Source organism: Bufo bufo, chromosome 5, assembly GCF_905171765.1.
Source record: "Bufo bufo chromosome 5, aBufBuf1.1, whole genome shotgun sequence".
NCBI classification, from domain to species: domain Eukaryota; kingdom Metazoa; phylum Chordata; class Amphibia; order Anura; family Bufonidae; genus Bufo; species Bufo bufo.
In genome coordinates this window covers 459,660,409-459,674,396 of record NC_053393.1, presented here as the reverse complement: position 1 = coordinate 459,674,396, position 13,988 = coordinate 459,660,409, and the positions used below count along the sequence as shown (strand labels likewise).

Genomic DNA, 13,988 nt, shown 5'->3' with positions numbered 1-13,988 from the left:
TTTATTAGTCAGGCTTCTGGCATTAGTATACATACATTTGAGAGGTTTATGTATATGTTTTACCCTACACCTTTCCTTCTGAACTGTTCTAGTCCCTCCTTCCATTCCTCCCCCAGTCCCACTACCTTGCCCCCAGTCTCTATCTGCACTATCTTCCCCTTCTATAGTGTAATTACCCTCCCCCCCAGTCCCTAGTTTAAAGGGACACTGACAGGCCGTTAGAGCATATAAAGTGACATATATTCTTCTATTGGTCTTAATATGATAAATTAAACTATACCATTATCACCCCTTGCTGCCTTTCCGTTACTTATAAAAAGTGTTTTTATCAAAATGCAAATTACCTTACTTTGCGCCCAAGGGGCTGTCCCTCATTCAGTGCTGTGCCCATCCGTGCCCCAACCGCCGTCTCCTAGTGCCGCCCAGCTCATTAGTATTCACTGCACTGGGCGGCTTTTTTTTCTCCCGACGCGGCGAAATCCTGCGCATGCCCAGTACTATCTTCTACTGGAGCTAGAGGGTGCCGGGGACCTTATCCGGCGCAGGCACGGAGCGACAAGATGAGGCTGATGCCAGGAAGATAGTACTGGGCATGCGCGGGATTTCGCCGCGACGGGAGAGAATAAAGCCGCCCAGTGCAGTGAATACTAATGAGCTGGGCGGCACTAGGAGACGGCAGTTGGGGCACGGCTGGGCACAGCACTGAATGAGGGACAGCCCCTTGGGCGCAAAGTAAGGTAATTTGCATTTTGATAAAAACACTTTTTATAAGTAACGGAAAGGCAGTGAGGGGTGATAATGGTATAGTTTAATTTATCATATTAAGACCAATAGAAGAATATATGTCACTTTATATGCTCTAACGGCCTGTCAGTGTCCCTTTAAACACTCCTCCAACCTTCTAGCCATCTTCTTCCCCAACACAGCTGCCCCTTCCCCATTGAGGTGCAGCCCGTCCCTACGATAGAGCCTGTAGCCGACAGAGAAGTCGGCCCAGTTCTCCAGGAACCTAAACCCCTCCATCCTACACCAGTTCTTGAGCCACTTGTTAATTTCCCTAATCTCCCGCTGCCTTTCTTGTGTGGCCCGTGGTACAGGTAGTATTTCGGAAAATACTACCTTTGAGGTCCTTGCCCTAAGCTTTTGACCTAAATCCCTGAAATCATTTTTAAGGACTCTCCACCTACCCCTAACTTTGTCATTGGTTCCGATATGGACCATGACCGCTGGATCTTCTCCAGCCCCTCCCAGTAATCTGTCAACCCGATCCGCAATGTGTCGAACTCTAGCGCCAGGAAGACAGCACACTGTTCGGCGATCACGGTCTTTGTGACAGATTTCCCTATCTGTTCCCCTAATAATTGAGTCTCCCACTACCATGTAAAGCTGCGGTTCAACTGCATACAAGGTCTGGACTCAATCCTTTTTTCAAATCCCTCAATTATTCCCCCTATTTATTGCATCAGAGCCAAAGCCTGGGGTCCAGCAGCATCCAGGTAGAAGGACTATGACACATAAAGAGACTGTTGGCATTTCCTACACCTGGGACGCGTTATAGAGGGCCCTGCGGGGAGGCGCCCGTTGCAAATGTTAATTACAGTGTGATTTCCAAGTACCAAGCTGACATTAACAATGAAGAACAACAAGACAGTGCAGTCTTTATTAGTTATTTCAAGCCTGCTACAGCTCAGGTGGAATTTGGCCATACCTTTACCATGACACACAAATAAATTAGTTCAAAATGTAGTGTGGGGATTTGATCTGGTAGGCAGGTTAGCGGACGCAGTATAGAGGCAACCACAAAGTCTTTAACTTAAACAGTTCAGTGTTTATTCACACAAAAGGCAAAACTAGAGCTTGCAGTCTTGGTGTTTGTTCACACCATGGAAAGTCCACAGAACAAAAACATTCTCCTTGTTAGCAGGTTTTCAGCAGCGGTCCATGACAGGATTCAGGGGCCTGCTTTCCAGCATGCGGCTCTCAGCCCTTTAGCACGGCACACACCTTTAGATCCCAAAACACAGAGACAACTTGCTGCTGAGCCCAGCTGTCTTTTAAGGACAGCTACTAGGTGTTGTCAAAACACGGACTGGCACTTAAAATCCAGTCCGGTGTTTGACCCCTTCTCGCTGCAAATTAGCCCAGAAGCATACACTGGGAGAAAAATATCTGTCCTACCAGACCATACCCTTAACTGTGTCACATACCCCCACTTTGTTCAACCCTGAGGGGGTGAACACTCACCAGACAATGTACCCGGGACAGGACATCTGCGTTTCCCTGTAGCCGTCCTGTTCAGTGCTCCCTTGTGAACTCAAAGTTCTGCAGTGACCAGAGCCATCTGGTGATCCGGGACTTCCTCTCTTTGTGCAGGTGGTGGCAGGCCGCGGCCAACCCTGGATCGCTCCTTCAGAGATGGCTTGTCGCTGAGCCACAGGCACCCGGTACGGCTTTAACCAGACTTTTGCTTGGGGCTTAGTGACAATATCACAGTGGCTTACGGAAGGGTGATCAGGGAGGTCAGAGAACACATCCATGTTCCGACTAACGAACTCCCTGGCCCCCTGAGTCTGTTTAGCGTAAAATGCTGTCTGTAATTTTTTCTGTTGCAGCTGCTTTCCCTGTAGCAGAGTGACCGGAATCTCTTCCCCTAGATAAACCGGCCGCGGGTTGTTATCAGTACAGGTCTCCCTAACCTTCCAAGGTTTTAGTAAATTGATATGGTAGACCTGCTTCGCTTTTGCCGACCAGGCTGGCGTACCTTGTAATTTGTGTCTCCAACTTTCTCTGATGTTTTGTAGGGCCCCGGCCACCTAGCAAGGAACTTACTGTCGACAGGAGGCCCAAAAACCAAAAACAGATCTCCCTGGCTACAGTTACGGACCCCAGATGCTCGATTATAGGCCCGATTCTGGGCTGGCTGAGCTATCTTCCTATGCTCCCTACCTATCTTATTCAGTGGGATTGTCTCCCCCTCATCCACCGGACCTACCGTGGGCCCCTCCACCTTGGGTTTCTGTTGTTCTGACACCACAACTGGGCCAGGCCCCGCTACTGGAGCTTTCCCTATCTCCCGGGGATCAGTATGCACAAAGTCCGGCCACAGGGCTGGGAACAATGGAAAGTCTCTTCCTAGTATCACTTTATAGTGCATGCTGGTGGTTACAACCAACTCATGAATCCGCCTGTCGGCACACGTGCTTAGGGACACCAAAGCAGTAGGGTACTCTTTTAAATCTCCATGTATGCTGAGCACCGCTACTTTCTAGCCCGTAAACTCGGTGGGTTGCACCAGGGAAGCCCTCACAAGGGTCACATGCTCCCTGAGTCCAGCAGAGCCACCACGGGAGTGACTCCCACCTCCACAAGACACAAATGTTCGATATTGAGAGTTTCTGGAGTGTCTGACGCACCGATCCTTCTGGCATACTATGACTGTTGATACCCAAAGTTTACTTCCATGGGCTCGACCCGGTGGGGACAGTTGGCCCGTACATGGCCGGGCTCCTGACACCACCAGCAGATTATCGGGTTCTGATCCCCAAAGGGCACATCCCGTGTGGTCTTTCTCAGCTCAGGCCACCAGGTCTGGGGCGGGGATTTACTAGATTTTGTAACACCCTTCCCCAGAGTTCACCCCTGGAGTTCCTCAGTAGCCCAATACCGTTTGACCAGGTCCACCATCTCCAGGGCATTAATAGGAGCCGTCTGGCCAACCCAGCGCTGGAGGGGTGGTGGCAATGCCCTCCAGAATTTGTCAGCTACAAAACGGTCCAGCATAGCAGTGGAACTCAGTACGTCAGGCGGTAGCCATTTTTGCAAGAGATGCAGCAAATTATAATACTGGGGTCTCGCTGGTTCAGCCGAGTTAAACTCCCACTGATGCACCCGCTGGGCTCAGGCCAACACATTCACCCCCAGTCTCGCCAGGATCTCACCCTTGACCTTATGGTAGTCTGTCGTTTGCTCATCCGGTACATCAAAATAAACCTGTTGGGGTCCTGATGCCAGGAACGGAGCGATGACCTCAGCCCACTGGTCTCGGGGCAGATTTTCCCTCACGGCCACCTTCTTGAACACCGTCAGGTAGGTTTCGTCATCATCCATTGGTGCAATCTTGGCGATCGCCATGCTGACAGCTTTCCGTGGATCATGGACTCGCTGCGATACTCCTGTCTTCTCTAAGGTCATCACGTGTTGCAGCAGCCACTGGTTTTTTTCTTGCTGTCGCTGATTAGCCTCTAGCAGTTGTCTGTTAGTCTCCTGCTGCTGCAAGTTAGCCTCCATGAGGGCTTTTATGACCGCCTCTATTTTGTCAGGGGTCACCGGTCGTAACCTTGCCGGTTTGATATAGGACACACACCCGTGCCCGGGAAAAAACAAAAAAACTTTTCGGCCTTCAGGCCAGCCTCACTGCGTTTGCCTGCATCCAACACCAATTGTGGGGATTTGCTCTGGGAGCAGGTTAGCGGACGCAGTATAGAGGCAACCACAAAGTCTTTACCTTAAACAGTTCAGTGTTTATTCACACAAAAGGCAAAACAAATTGACAGTTTGCAGTCTTGGTGTTTGTTCACACCATGGAAAGTCCACAGAACAAAAACATTCACCTTGTTAGCAGGTTTTCAGCAGCGGTCCATGACAGGCTTCAGGGTCCTGCTTTCCAGCACGCGGATCTTAGCCCTTTAGCACGGCACACACCTTCAGATCCCAAAACATAGAGACAACTTGCTGCTGAGCCCATCTGTCTTTTAAGGACAGCTACTAGGTGTTGTCAAAACCCGGACTGGCACTTAAAATCCAGTCCGGTGTTTGACCCCTTCTCGCTGCAAATTAGCCCAGCAGCATACACTGGGAGGAAAATACCTGTCCTCCCAGACCATACCCTTCACTGTCCCACAGTAGCCATAAGATTATCTTTGCTGTCTTGGAATACTGGGCTCATCTATTCAATTAACTGCAATACTTCCATTTGAATTTGTTTGTCATTAAATTGATGGAACATGTATTTATGTGTCTTATAATAAAATAATCTTACATAAGCTTAATGATGTCACTGACCAATCATCATAGAAATGACCTTAGGCTGGTTTTGCATGTTCGAGATTTTGTGCAAGCCAATACAAGTGGATCGTAAAAGGTGGGTAAGTGTAAAGGACAAATACCATCTCACCTCTTTTTCTATTCCACTCCTGGTTTTGGGTTCAAACAAACCTGAACGTGGAAATCCAGCCTCAGAGTACTGCCACACTGAGCAATTGTGGTGCAGTTATTGCATCAATAAACATACATTCCCAGCACATTTAAAGAATTTAGTATATTTCATTTAGAATATTTTTGCTATATTTATTTACAGTAGGTTGCTAAAGTGGCTAAATTCTTAAACTGTTTTGTCAATGCAGGTCTGTTGATGCAGGAACTTCATGCAGTCCTCAACTGCATCATAACTAAATAGTTCATGTTTTGATGATTAGTGTTGAGCAAATTGAAGTATCCGAAGTGGACTTCGATCCAAATTTCAGGGAAAATTAGATTTGCCATAAAGCCGAATTTCCTCGTGCTTCGTTGTAACAAATCAGTTTTCCCTGAAATGGCATGAAAAAAAAAAAAAACATGCTCACCTCATCAGTTCGAGCGTGAATAGGCTACCACGGCCATCTTGATTGAAGATCCCACGCAAAATTTGGTGCGAGGTGACGTATGACGTCACCATGCTGGTCAGCGTGATGATGTAATCACGCACCGCGCAATATCTCATGCGGTATCTTCAATCAAGATGGCCGCGGCGGCCTTTCCGCGCTAAAATGAATGAGGTATTTTTTCACGTCCTAAAAGGCCTCATTTTTCGTCTCAGATGCTGCGATCAGATATGAACGTGGCATCTGAGGGGTTCAATGATGGAGGGAGGGGGCGGCGCAATCGCCATTCCACGTCATTGCGCCTGCTACTTACAAAGAAATGCACTTCATGATGAAGTATATGTCATGAAGCTAATTTTCATAACTTCACTTATCTCAACTAATGATTAAACAATGTTAATAATAATCTACTAGAACTGACATACTTACAGTTATCACATTACCAGGATTGTAATTTTCAGGCTCTTGTGTAATCAAATTTTCTGCATACCAAAATATTAAGGCATATATTCCAAATATTGAAATCTCTGATACTCCAATTGACAGGTTTAAAATAATAGACTTCTTTATTCCAGCATTTTTTGCAACAATTAAATTGGCATTGTACCTATAATAAAAAGACACATTAAACTTTGTCTTAAGTCTTGTTTCTAAAAATCTAAAATAGTGGAAAAAAATTGTGCTATAAACATACACTACTCACAAAAAGTTAGAGGTATTTCAGGATGAACTTAAATGCATTCTAACCTTTACAGGTGAACTTAATGTGACCACCTCTAAACTTTTGAATGCACATGTCCAACTGTTCAATGTTTCAGTACTTTTTGCACAACTTGCTGTTCTCTAACAAGCTTAACCACCTCAGCCCCCAGTGCTTAAACACCCTGAAAGACCAGGCCACTTTTTACACTTCTGACCTACACTACTTTCACCGTTTATTGCTCGGTCATGCAACTTACCACCCAAATGAATTTTACCTCCTTTTCTTCTCACTAATAGAGCTTTCATTTGGTGGTATTTCATTGCTGCTGACATTTTTACTTTTTTTGTTATTAATCGAAATTTAACGATTTTTTTTGCAAAAAAATGACATTTTTCACTTTCAGTTGTAAAATTTTGCAAAAAAAAACGACATCCATATAGAAATTTTGCTCTAAATTTATAGTTCTACATGTCTTTGATAAAAAAAAAATGTTTGGGTAAAAAAAAAATGGTTTGGGTAAAAGTTATAGCGTTTACAAACTATGGTACAAAAATGTGAATTTCCGCTTTTTGAAGCAGCTCTGACTTTCTGAGCACCTGTCATGTTTCCTGAGGTTCTACAATGCCCAGACAGTACAAACACCCCACAAATGACCCCATTTCTGAAAGTACACACCCTAAGGTATTCGCTGATGGGCATAGTGAGTTCATAGAACTTTTTATTTTTTGTCACAAGTTAGCGGAAAATGATGATTTTTTTTTTTTTTTCCTTACAAAGTCTCATATTCCACTAACTTGTGACAAAAAATAAAAAGTTCTATGAACTCACTATGCCCATCAGCGAATACCTTGAGGTCTCTTCTTTCCAAAATGGGGTCACTTGTGGGGTAGTTATACTGCCCTGGCATTCTAGGGGCCCAAATGTGTGGTAAGGAGTTTGAAATCAAATTCTGTAAAAAATGACCTGTGAAATCCGAAAGGTGCTCTTTGGAATATGGGCCCCTTTGCCCACCTAGGCTGCAAAAAAGTGTCACACATCTGGTATCTCCGTACTCAGGAGAAGGTGGGGAATGTGTTTTGGGGTGTCATTTTATATATACCCATGCTGGGTGAGAGAAATATCTTGGCAAAAGACAACTTTTCCCATTTTTTTATACAAAGTTGTCATTTGACCAAGATATTTATCGCACCCAGCATGGGTATATGTAAAAAGACACCCCAAAACACATTCCCCACCTTCTCCTGAGTACGGGGATACCAGATGTGTGACACTTTTTTGCAGCCTAGGTGGGCAAAGGGGCCCATATTCCAAAGAGCACCTTTCGGATTTCACTCCTCATTTTTTCCTGAATTTGATTTCAAACTCCTTACCACACATTTGGGCCCCTAGAATGCCAGGGCAGTATAACTACCCCACAAGTGACCCCATTTTGGAAAGAAGAGACCCCAAGGTATTCGCTGATGGGCAAAGTGAGTTCATGGAAGTTTTTATTTTTTGTCACAAGTTAGTGGAATATGAGACTTTGTATGAAAAAAAAAAAAAAAAAAAAAATAAGCATTTTCCACTAACTTGTGACAAAAAATAAAAAATTCTAGGAACTCGCCATGCCCCTCACGGAATACCTTGGGGTGTCTTCTTTCCAAAATGGGGTCACTTGTGGGGTAGTTATACTGCTCTGGCATTTTCCAGGGGCCCTAATGTGTGGTAAGTAGGTAAATGACCTGTGAAATCCTAAAGGTGCTCTTTGGAATATGGGCCCCTTTGCCCACCTAGGCTGCAAAAAAGTGTCACACATGTGGTATCGCCGTATTCAGGAGAAGTTGGGGAATGTGTTTTGGGGTGTCATTTTACATATACCCATGCTGGGTGAGAGAAATATCTTGGCAAAAGACAACTTTTCCCATTTTTTTATACAAAGTTGGCATTTGACCAAGATATTTCTCTCACCCAGCATGGGTATATGTAAAATGACACCCCAAAACACATTCCCCAACTTCTCCTGAGTACGGCGATACCAGATGTGTGACACTTTTTTGCAGCCTAGATGCGCAAAGGTGCCCAAATTCCTTTTAGGAGGGCATTTTTAGACATTTGGATACCAGACTTCTTCTCACGCTTTGGGGCCCCTAGAATGCCAGGGCAGTATAAATACCCCACATGTGACCCCATTTTGGAAAGAAGACACCCCAAGGTATTCAATGAGGGGCATGGCGAGTTCATAGAAATTTTTTTTTTTTGGCACAAGTTAGCGGAAATTGATATTTTTAATTTTTTTCTCACAAAGTCTCCCGTTCCGCTAACTTGGGACAAAAATTTCAATCTTTCATGGACTCAATATGCCCCTCACGGAATACCTGGGGGTGTCTTCTTTCCGAAATGGGGTCACATGTGGGGTATTTATACTGCCCTGGCATTCTAGGGGCCCTAAAGCGTGAGAAGAAGTCTGGAATATAAATGTCTAAAAAATTTTACGCATTTGGATTCCGTGAGGGGTATGGTGAGTTCATGTGAGATTTTATTTTTTGACACAAGTTAGTGGAATACGAGACTTTGTAAGAAAAAAAAAAAAAAATTCCGCTAACTTGGGCCAAAAAAATATCTGAATGGAGCCTTACAGAGGGGTGATCAATGACAGGGGGGTGATCAATGACAGGGGGGTGATCAGGGAGTCTATATGGGGTGATCACCACAGTCATTGATCACTCCCCTGTAAGGCTGCATTCAGACGTCCGTATGATTTTTACGGATCCGATCAGTCTATCAGTGCATCCGTAAAAATCATGCGGACATCTGAATGGAGCTTTACAGGGGGGTGATCAATGACAGGGGGGGTGATCAATGACAGGGGGGGTGATCAGGGAGTCTATATGGGGTGATAACCACAGTCATTGATCACGCCCGTGTAAGGCTTCATTCAGACGTCCGGATGCGTTTTGCGGATCCGATCCATCTATCAGTGCATCCGTAAAAATCATGCGGACATCTGAATGGAGCTTTACAGGGGGGTGATCAATGACAGGGGGGTGATCAATGACAGGGGGGTGATCAGGGAGTCTATATGGGGTGATCACCACAGTCATTGATCATGCCCCTGTAAGGCTTCATTCAGACGTCCGGATGCGTTTTGCGGATCCGATCCATCTATCAGTGCATCCGTAAAAATCATGCGGACATCTGAATGGAGCTTTACAGGGGGGTAATCAATGACAGGGGGGTGATCAATGACAGGGGGGTGATCAGGGAGTCTATATGGGGTGATCACCACAGTCATTGATCATGCCCCTGTAAGGCTTCATTCAGACGTCCGGATGCGTTTTGCGGATCGGATCCATCTATCAGTGCATCCGTAAAAATCATGCGGACATCTGAATGGAGCTTTACAGGGGGGTAATCAATGACAGGGGGGTGATCACCACAGTCATTGATCATGCCCCTGTAAGGCTTCATTCAGACGACCGGATGCGTTTTGCGGATCCGATCCATGTATCAGTGCATCCGTAAAAATCATGCGGACATCTGAATGGAGCTTTACAGGGGGGTGATCAGGGAGTCTATATGGGGTGATCACCACAGTCATTGATCATGCCCCTGTAAGGCTTCATTCAGACGTCCGGATGCGTTTTGCGGATCCGATCCATCTATCAGTGCATCCGTAAAAATCATGCGGACATCTGAATGGAGCTTTACAGGGGGGTAATCAATGACAGGGGGGTGATCACCACAGTCATTGATCATGCCCCTGTAAGGCTTCATTCAGACGACCGGATGCGTTTTGCGGATCCGATCCATGTATCAGTGCATCCGTAAAAATCATGCGGACATCTGAATGGAGCTTTACAGGGGGGTAATCAATGACAGGGGGGTAATCAATGACAGGGGGGTGATCAGGGAGTCTATATGGGGTGATCACCACAGTCATTGATCACGCCCCTGTAAGGCTTCATTCAGACGTCCGGATGCGTTTTGCGGATCCGATCCATCTATCAGTGGATCCGTAAAAATCATGCGGACGTCTGAATGGAGCTTTACAGGGGGTTGATCAATGACAGGGGGGTAATCAATGACAGGGGGGTGATCAGGGAGTCTATATGGGGTGATCAGGGGTGATTAGGGGTGATCAGGGGCTAATAAGGGGTTAATAAGTGACGGGGGGGGGGGGTGTAGTGTAGTGTAGTGGTGCTTGGTGCTACTTTACTGAGCTACCTGTGTCCTCTGGTGGTCGATCCAAACAAAGGGGACCACCAGAGGACCAGGTAGCAGGTATATTAGACGCTGTTATCAAAACAGCGTCTAATATACCTGTTAGGGGTTAAAAAAAACACATCTCCAGCCTGCCAGCGAACGATCGCCGCTGGCAGGCTGGAGATCAACTCTCTTACCTTCCGTTCCTGTGAGCGCGCGCGCCTGTGTGCGCGCGTTCACAGGAAATCTCGCGTCTCGCGAGATGACGCGTATATGCGTGACTGTGCGCAGCGCTGCCACCTCCGGAACGCGATCCTGCGTTAGGCGGTCCGGAGGTGGTTAATGGCAAAATTCGCAACAGGTGTTTGTTCGCCCATTAATATCCAGGTTCAATTAAAATTGTTATTTAAACAGTCCTCCTCATCATGCTGTTCACATTTTGACATTATAAGACTATGAGTACCTCGCCATTAAAAGGCTTCAAGTAGGATGTTCTCAGACAGAAGTGGCCACTGACCTTAGAGTGTCACAGAGTGTCATCAGCAGGTTGCAACCGAGATACAGAGAGACTGGAAGAGTCACAGAAAAGTTTAGAAGTGGACGTCCTTTGGCTACATCCCACACTGATGATCCCTTAATTGGGAAAAATGCCCTGTGGAACTGGATGATGAATGCCACCACAACTCCAAGAACATTTAAGGGAGGTGAGAGGCACCCAAGCATTATGTCAGACCATTCAAAATCGTTCACATCAGCGACGTCTGCATGCTAGATGACCTGCAAGGGTACATCACCAAACCACCAGGCACTGGTGTCATCGTCTTGCATAAGCCAGGGAACATCTACGCTGGAAAAGGGACCAGTGGGCCTTGTGCTGTTCACTGATGAAAGTTGATTCATGCTGAGCAGAAATGATGGCCGCCAATGATGTTGGAGATTTCAAGGAGAGCGCTATGCATCAGCCACTGTTGTCACCAGACGAGCCTTTGGTGGTGGTGGTTAGAGATGAGTGAATCGAAGTTGACGAAGTGGAATTCAATCAGAATTTCAGGAAAAATTAGATTCGTCCTGAAGTCAATTTTTCTTGTGCTTCGTGGTAACGAATATCATTTTTCTAAAATGGCTGCTGCACATGTTAGAACGAGGAAGAAAGAAGCCCAGGATCAAGGGAGCACCCATAATGCCATGCAGACAGCCAATCAGCAGATAGCCAGCCCCTGTGATGTCAAAGCCCTATAAAAAGTCTCAGCCTGCTCGGTCTTCGCCATTTTACAGTGAACTTAGTGAAGGGAGAGACGTTGCAGGCACTAGGGACAGTGTTTATTAAAGACTTTATTCCTAAAAAAAACTATTGAGCAGTTCAGGGAAAGATTCTTCAAAGGGTAGTGAAAGGATAAGCAGGCATTATCCACACTGTAGGGACAGAGCAGGGACCAATTGCACTGTGTAAAGCCTGGGTAAGGGTACTTTCACACTAGCGGCAGGACGGATCCAACAGGCTGTTCACCCTGTCGGATCCGTCCTGCCGCTATTTCGCCGTGCCGCCGGACCGCCGCTCCATCCCCATTGACTATATTGGGGATGGGGGCGGAGCTCTGGCACAGCACGGCAGTTCGCGGTGAGAGGCCGCGAAACTAAAAAGTTGGACATCCAGTACTTTTAAATGACAAAAGGGGGGGTTGTCTAGCCTTTCTTTGAGAAGCTCCAATGGCACTTTATTTCATAGGAAAATTTAAAAACATCCAGGTACAGATAATATTGGTCTACGCGTATCAGGCAACAAAACAGTTACAGCCCTTACTGATGACCATTATTTGTTCAATGGTCATGAGTAAGGGCTGTAACTGTTTTGTTGCCTGAAACGCGTAGACCAATATTATCTGTACCTGGATGTTTTTAAATTTTGATACGAAATAAAGTGCTATTGGAGCTTCTCAAAGAAAGGCTGGACAACCCCCCCTTTTTTCATTCATTTGAACTCTGCTCCCAGTCCGGGTGAGGAAGCGGTCCGTGCCTCCATGATTGAAGTTTCCAGACAGGTGAGAGCTGCTCTGACTACTTTTGAATATCCAGTACTTTTAGTCCGGCGGCCTTTCGCCGTGCACTGCCATGCTGTGCCGGAGCTCCGCCCCCGTCCCCATTATAGTCAATGGGGACGGAGCAGCGGTCCGGCGGCACAGCGAAATAGTGGCAGGACAGATCCGACAGGGTGAACAGCCTGTCGGATCCGTCCTGCCGCTAGTGTGAAAGTAGCCTAATAGGAGCAATTCTGCTAGGCCTTGCTGAACTAATTGGGGTTACTAAAAGTGATCTATTACTACAGATTTGAGGTTGTTTGCATTATTTGATACATCAGTAATTCCAGTAATCCTAGCTTCTGTTATTGGGTTGAAAGTGCAGTCTGACACAACCAGTTTAGGGGTGTATTTAGTTGATATATAACTACTTCCATTCACTCTTGCTTCTGGGGTTAATTTGCAGCCTGATACAACCAGTTTTGAGATGTATTTATTTTAAATATAAGTACGTCCATTCATCCTTGCTTCTGGGGTTAAATTTGTGGCCTAATACAAACAGTTTTGGGGTGTATTTCATTTAAATATAAGTACAGTACGTCCATTCATCCTTGCTTCTGTACTGAAAGTGTTGTCTTACACAACCGATTCTGGAATAGTTGATATATAAACTCCCATTCACCCTTACTTCTGTACTGAAAGTGCTGTCTGATACAACCAGTTTGGGGGTTACCTGAGGGCCGCCCTTCAAGAAGAGGGGGGCGCCATGCCTCAGCAGACAATAAGTCGACATGTGAACAGCATGAGACGTCGTTGTCAAGCTGTAAATGATGCTCAAGGCCACATGACAAGTTTTTGGAGACATTTACATTTTTGTGGGGGGGTATACCCACCACTGTTGTTGGCTTTTGCTTCAATAAATTGTTTGAGATGAGAAAATCACCATTGCATGCTTTTACTTAAATGCCCTACTTTTATTATATAATTTCACTGTAGCGTGAACTTTTTAGGTTTTCCATAAAATTTACCCGAAAGCCAAATTTAAATCACTAGAATAAAGTGGCCTAAATGGGAGGAAATGCTCAAAAACCCCAAACACTATAGCGTGTTGATAACCGGGGAAGCAATTCCTCCGCATGTGTCCTCCGTTGCTAGCGGCACTCCCCAGCAAAAAAATGCATACAATGGAGGATGTGGATAAGATGGAGTAGTGTGTGGATGAAAATATGCAAATACATAAATCACTGCAAAAGGTGCACCACAATAATATGCAACTGACAACACTGGCTAATCCCTCAGGCTGATGTTATAAACTAGACTACCTATGGTATGTGAACTGAGAGGTGCTAAGATCTAACTCACAGCCAAGCTCCCACATAGTGAGATGCAGTGGGAGAAGGGAAAGGGCTGCAAGCCCCACCTATAACAGGCCATGTGACACAGGCTACC

At 45.8% G+C, this 13,988-nt stretch overlaps 1 protein-coding gene across 1 annotated transcript in view; it reads right to left on the bottom strand.

The window, feature by feature from the left end:
• LOC121002299 (ATP-dependent translocase ABCB1-like) overlaps positions 1–13,988 on the bottom strand; it is a 1,351,406-nt gene that overhangs the window by 413,270 nt on the left and 924,148 nt on the right. The window lies entirely within an intron of this gene.